Raw genomic sequence first — 7,500 nt, forward strand, 5'->3', positions numbered from 1 at the left:
AAGTGAAAGTGTGGACAAAGATGTGATATCAGAGGGTAGTCTGTTCCACATTTTTCCAACAGAGTTGGCAAAGAGGCAGTCCCCTGCAGAGTTATTAGGTTTGGGAGTATAAATCAGTAGTTTGTTTGAGGAGCGTAGGTGTTTCATGTTATTGTATGGTGAAATGAGGTTAGAGAGTATTGGTATTTTAGTTGGTTGGTATAGAAGTCTGTGAGCTATTAAGAGCTGTTGAAGTATTAATTTGTTGGGAAATTCAAGCCAACCTAGTTGTCTTAGGTTCAGGCAGTGGTGAGTTCTAAACTGGGATCCTGTTGCGAATCTAGCAATATTATAGTAAGATGTAGCAAGTTTCTTAAGGTTGCTTTTGGAGAGATTAGTATAAATGGGGGAAGCATATAGAAGAGTAGAGCTAAGGTGAGATCTGGCTAAGGTGGTTCTTGTTTCATGTGTAAGGAAGGGTTTGATTCTGTAAAGGGATCCAATTTTTTTGTTAACTACTTTTATTGTGTTGTTGATGTGAGAGTCAAAGCTTAGATTATTGTCAACAATTATTCCTAGTAATTTTGTAGTTGAATCAGGAGAAATGAGAGTGCAATCAGTGGAAGTGAGAGTGAAGTTAAGTGGGGTAGATTTACGGGTAGGTGAGAACAGTAACAGTTTGGTTTTCTTGGGGTTGAGGAGAAGGCAACGATCAGAGAACCATTGTTTGACAGTAGAAAAGGCTTTTTGGGTAAGAGTTTGGAGTTCATTTTGAGAGGTGGCACTGCATATTATAGTAGAATCATCTGCATATTGTATGCAGGTGGTGTTAGGGATGGCTGATTGGAGGTCATTAATAAAGATCGAAAATAAAAGGGGGCCTAGGATAGAGCCTTGAGGTACACCTAAGGAGATAGGAAGAAGATTAGATAGTGAATCTTTCCAGAGTACTGCCTGCTGTCGGTTTTCAAGGTAAGATGTAAACCAAGTTAAAGAAGGGGTATCAAGTGAGAGAGATTTTAGTATGTGCAGGAGAAGTTTATGATTGACCATGTCAAAAGCTTTAGATAAGTCAATGAAGACTGAAGATGATAGATAATTGTTGTTGCGGTTGTAGTTGATGGTGTTGGTAAAGGAGAGTAAAGCAGTGGTAGTACTGTGGGAAGGTCTGAATCCATGCTGGCAGTTAGCAAGTAGATTGTTTTGGAGAAGGTGGTTAAGAAGTTGTTTGTGGATACATTTTTCCAAGATTTTAGCTAGAGGTGATAGAAGTGCTATGGGGCAATAGTTTGAGAAGTCATTACAGTTCCCCCCTTTGTGTAGTGGGATAATGTGAGATATCTTCCAGATAGAAGGGAAAGTTCCTTCATTAATAGATCTATTTATCAGAATAGAAATGGGGTACGCAATGGCTTTGGCTCCAATTTGCAAGAATTCTGCAGGAAGTTTGTCTGCAGAGGGGGTGGTAGGTTTTAGTTGTTAGTAGTTAGTAATATGACTAGGGTTACCACCTGTCCCACTTTGCGAGGGGCAGTCCATCTTTGGGCAGTTGTGTCCCGCAAAAAAATTGTAAAAATGGCAAATGTCCTCAGATTTTAGGACAAAATTATTTCCTATATTATATGTAATAGTTGCATAAAACAGTTATTCTGTATCTGAAACACCTAAATGTTATACGAAACAGAATAAGCAACTAAAATGCTACAAGAATAAGCTTTTATTTAGGCAAAAAAAGTGAAGTTCTGTCATTTGTACTGGCCGTAGGTATGTTTTGGCCTGCAAAATCTGCCATTTGTACCAAAAATGTCCCACTTTGGGCATTTGAAAAGGTGGCAACCCTAAATATGACTCCTAGTGAAAATAATATTATAGGAATCTATAGCTACCATCTGTGTACCTTAGAGATCATGATAATTTCCTGCCTAAACTTCTTGATGCCAAAATCAATAAAATGCTGTCATTATACAGGATTTTAACAACTCAACCACTAAGCAGATTAATTGTTCAGTGTCAAATAAATATGCGGATGGAGATGAATGCATGAATATAGACATTGTGGCACTGAAAAGTGAACTATTCTTGTTAGAAAAATGATTTGCTCAAACTAAAAAGAACACAGTTTGAGAAATTTCATCTCCAAGCCTGTATTGCTGAAGGCATTGTGCCTCGGGGACTGAGAATCCTTAAAATGGCCGCTCAAGCGGACTGCGATCCTTTACTATTATGTGAATGGCAGAAATTAAATCTACAGACCAGTGCCGGTTACTTAAAACTCCTGTCCGATTCTGCTGAGAAAGAAGAAACAAAGCTATTACTTCAGATTAAGAATAAATATCTTGATCTGTGTAAAATATATGATTCTGCTTCGATTGTGAAGCTAATCAATGACATGCTTGAGAACGATCTTGTCTATTCCCGTAAGTTAATACAAATCAAGTTAAAAAAGTTATATAGAGATAGACAAGACTTTTCACAAGGCCATGTCTTTATGTTGCCAAGAGTAGTTAATAATAACAACAGGGTTAACATTCAAACCCCTGCAGCTGACTCTATCAACCAAGAAAGCATCACGGAGGTTCCCGCCAATCGGGAAAGCCGCTACGAAAACCTCCACCAATCTAGATTCTGAAGAAATCCAGGAAATGGATGAGGGGAGGGTTCAAACAACTATTGACTTAGGTTGCACTACACCGATGGCTGAGGCGACAGTAGTAAGAAGGAAAACTATTATAACTACAACACAAGTCCATCAAGAAGTAAATGGTAATGCTTCTAACATATGCGACCTTGATGTTGGCACTCACCCTTCATTTTTAGAAATCTTACGACCTCCAGGGTTGACATTTCCTCTTCCAACCAGAAACAGGTCTATAAGCCGAGGAAGATGTGGTTTGAACCAGGGACAACAGAGAGGGAGAAGCATGACCAGAACCAAAAGGAAGCACCCAGAAGGAACGGTGAGTCTGTATACGATAAAGAAAGCTTTCATGAACACAAAAAAATTAATAGTTAATTTATCCACCTATGCTTTATCCAGATATGAATGTAATGTACTGGAAAAAGGACTTTCTTTTATTCTGGCTGTTGACTCTGATATTACTGAAGTTGTATTTGACATTAAATTATTTACACGCAATTTAATGCTGAAAATTATGTATGCGAATAATGGCGAAAATGGGGAATTTATGTTCAAAAAACCCAGCTCGTTTTTACCTAAATTAAATCCCTTGGTTTTTGCATTTGAACAGTTATGCTTAGATGATGTTTATACAGTATTTCATGAACAAAAGTCATACCCTTATAGCAATAGATGGTGTAATTTATCTAAGGATCAATTTGTAGCATTAAATAATTTACAAACAAACTCACATATCATGATACGTCCTGCAGACAAGGAAGGACAGATTGTAATTTTGGATAGGGAAGATTATGATAGGAGAATGCTTGCTCTATTAGATGATGACACATTTTATAAAGCTATTACTTCATCACAAGTCAAAAGAATGGTTGAATATGTGCATTATAAGTTAAGGGAAATAGCCAGGATGGGTCTTATTGATGAAAATCTATTAAGATATTTTCTTATTTTCAACCCCACCACCCCAGTGATCCAAGGATTACCTAAGGTACACAAAAATAGGGAGAATCCCCCTATGAGGCCCATTGCAACCAGTGCACTGAGTCTATATCTATTTTTGTGGAGAAATTCCTTAGGAATCTTATTAAACAGTCAGCTTATATTTTGAAGGATACTGAACATTTTGTTAGAGATCTATACAGATTTACATGTGGAAGAGAACAACAAGCTTGTAAACAGCAAATGCTGTTAGTCACCCTTGATGTGGTGTTGCTTTTTACTGTTATTCCAAATGATTTGGGGATTAACAGTGTAGTTAAACTAATTCTTGAAACCAGAGAGTATGATAGTGACATGGTGGACCTGATACGGTCATTACTAAGCCTGGTACTACAGAATAATGTATTCATGTTCAGGGATAAGGTTTATTGGCAATGTAATGGGGTAGCCATGGGAACATCATGTGCAAACAGTTACGCGAACGCTGTAATGTCGAAATGGGAACAAGACAACTTGGTCGTGGGTGATTTCAAGGATGATATTTTATTTTTTCGTAGGTTTGTAGATGACCTCTTCCTTTTATGGGGGGGGGGGTCAATAGAACAGCTAATGAAGTTTGTGGATTATATCAATGTTTCAACACACTTCCTCGAGTTCACTATGAATTGGTCATACATTGAGGTTAATTTTTTTAGATGTCTCTATTATACAAGAACCTAATGGTGCAGTGAGCACTAAAATGTTTAGGAAGGGATGTCATGTGAATAGTTTATTGAGAAAAGACAGCATGCACCCTCAATATACTTTTAGGAATGTTGCACAGAATCAAGCTTATAGGGCCTCTAGATTAAATGCTAGAGAAGTAGATTTCATGGAACAACTAGAAAAGACAGACACATAATTGTCAGAGAGGGCTACGATCAGAAACTTGTTAACAAAAGTATTAAGACAGTAAGAAACTTTAGACATAGTAGAGCCAGGCCCTATTTCTCTGAACTGGTAGGAAGTGATATATGCAATGGGAGTCAACAGAAACAAACTTCACAACCACTCAAAATGTGTTTTACTTATTCTAGAAATATAAGATATTATACAGATATTATAGGTAAACATTGGAATATCCTGACAGCTGACAAACAAGTGAGTAACTTGATAGGAACACATCCACAGTTTACTTTTAAAAATAAGAAATCACTAAGGAGACGATTATGCAATCCCAGAGATCAAATTAGGACTGAGGACACACCAGGGACTAGGCTGTGTACCAGGTGCCAATTCTGCAAATTTATAAATCAAGATGTGGAATGTCAACATCCAAACACTGGTATAATTTATGCACTAAGAACTAGTGCCAGGTGTGATATTTCCCATGTGGTCTACCTTGCCACCTGCCAGGCATGTAGTAAATTCTATGTGGGAAAGACCAATAGATTATTAAGGGACAGGATCAGGGAACACCTATACCATATTAAGAAGGGTAGTGTGTTTAATGCTTTAGCCAAACACATAAAGGAGACCAATGACCAACATGGTATTAGGTAAATGTTATGGGAATTTGAGGGGTGGCGATATCAGAGTTCAAACTGAGAACCTGGAGGCTAAATGGATTGTGAGATTAAGAGCCAACACAGGGCATGGTCTTAATGACCATGTACCATTGAGACCCATCCTGAGAAATAGACCACTTTGTAGGCAGTATATGTTAAACTTTTGTGGTTAATATGTATTTTTATATATATTATTTTGTAACACTGCTTTTATGTAATGAAGTTTATACATTTTATTATGTATTTTATTGTAGGCTGAACACAACTGCTCTTATGTACCTTTAAGAGTCTTATCTTTTAATCATGTGACTAGTTAATGTTTAATATATATACAGGTGTGTGAGTGCTGTTTTTTTATACACCTGAAGAAGCCTTGTGGTGAAAGCGCTTGTATGTTTTGTAATAAATCAGCTGAAGAATCTGGAGCTCTGCCTCTGCCTGCTTTTATTAAATATGCCTGAATAATTAACTGTTAATTAAAGCAATCTGGAACAAATAGTACAAAGTCCAACCAGGGATGGTAATATCCAAGATCACAAACTGACAAACCTAGGAACTTCCTGCCCTATACCCATGGTCATACCCCTTGAAATTAGTACAGACCATGACACCATCATCTTTACTCATTCAGAAATGAGCCATCCTTTCTTGACTTGCTTGGGAAACAGATGCAACAGATGAGACATTTATGAAATCTGAGTTGGATTCTATTCTTACTAACTAAAATAAATATGCTTTGGAAACTGACAGCAAATTATATGACATTATGCAATGACCCCCATTAATATTCCAAAATGTGCACGCTGATTGGCCAGTGTGCCCATTGTAAATCCTGCAATATACCAACGGAAAAAGGTCCAGTCTCCCAAACATCTTTCCATTGGTATAAGGTGTCCAAAACTTTTTTTAATAAAAAAAAAAAAAACGGAGCAATGGAGACTTTCTTTTCTCCATTGCTTCCGTTTCAAAGCATTGATGTACTGGGTATGCATGGGAACGCAATTCCCATATGCATGCGCAGTACATCATCTCTGGTGGAAGAACAGTAATGCGCCATTATACAAAGACATTATTTAACAAAAGTAAGTATTTTTTTTCTTAAATAATGTCATTGTATAATAGCAATAACTGACTCCGTGGTTGTGGTATATTGAAGATTTACCCACAGTTGGCATCACTCGGGCTTCACCATCGTGATTAAACCACACTAACCATGGGTAAATCTTCAATATACCACACCACATCGTCGGTTATTGCTTAATTATTAACTTCAGCATTCATTAGCACCTATCAGTAAGATGCAAATACACAGACAAATCCTGTGAAAATGCCTATGGCTGAATCATAAAATTAATGCAATATACAATAGAAAAAAAGGCATTGATTGCCTTTTAAAAACTGCATGGTCATAAATCCCACTGGATTGCTAACTGGCTCACAGATAGGGTGCAAATAATCAAAACAGGAGAAGTTGCCTCCACAAAGAGACCAGTCACCAGTGAAGTCCCCCATATTTAACATCTCATGTTTGACATCTACTTTCCTGAAGTAAAAGCCAATACAAAAGAGCTCTGTCTAAGTTTGCAAATGACTGCAAGCTAGGAGCAGTTATTGAATCCCCAAATTACTTTACTGCCCCGCAGGAAGGTTTGTCTCAAATAAATAACTGGTGTCAAAATCATGATCTGTAACTAAATGCCAAAAAAAATGCATTATATCCTTTGGGAAGTCATCTATCCCTAGGAACTACCACATGGACAATACACACCTAAGAGTTAAACCACTTATTTGAGATTTGTGAACTTATGTGGCTAGTGACTCTACTTTTGACCAACATGTGTCTATTGTTGTAAGAAAGTTCTTCAATATTACTCTGCTTATAAACAAAAGGATTGTGTCTAGATCTAGGAATGTCATGCTCTCTCTTTACTCAGCCCTCATTAGGCCAGTCATTGAATATAATGCCCCCTTTGACTTGTATCTGTCCAGGCAACACAACTGGAACTCCCATAGAGATATCTTACTAAAATGATATAAGGCCTAAACAACATGTCCGACTCAAAGCCCTGTCAAAATATTTTTTATCCTACAGACTGCTATCAGGTGACTTGTGTGTGGCATACATGGCATCATTAGACCCATTACTGATGGATTTACTGCACATCAAATGGCTTCAGAAATGCACAGTCTAGGGATCTAAACCTCTTCTTCAACATCAACAGAACTGTTTGGAGGGACAGGTATACTTCACAGAGGATATCACTGCTCTGCAACAAATTCCCCATCCACATAAAATAAAGTTCATCCTTTTCCATTTTTAAGTGCAATGTTGATCTATGGAAGGGAAACAGAAAACCCCAGGAGTGCCCCCATACTATTAATGGACAGTGTCAGCTC

The sequence above is a fragment of the Protopterus annectens genome, chromosome 12.part0, assembly GCF_019279795.1.
Source record: "Protopterus annectens isolate FY-2018-M chromosome 12.part0, PAN1.0, whole genome shotgun sequence".
Classification (NCBI taxonomy): domain Eukaryota; kingdom Metazoa; phylum Chordata; order Ceratodontiformes; family Protopteridae; genus Protopterus; species Protopterus annectens.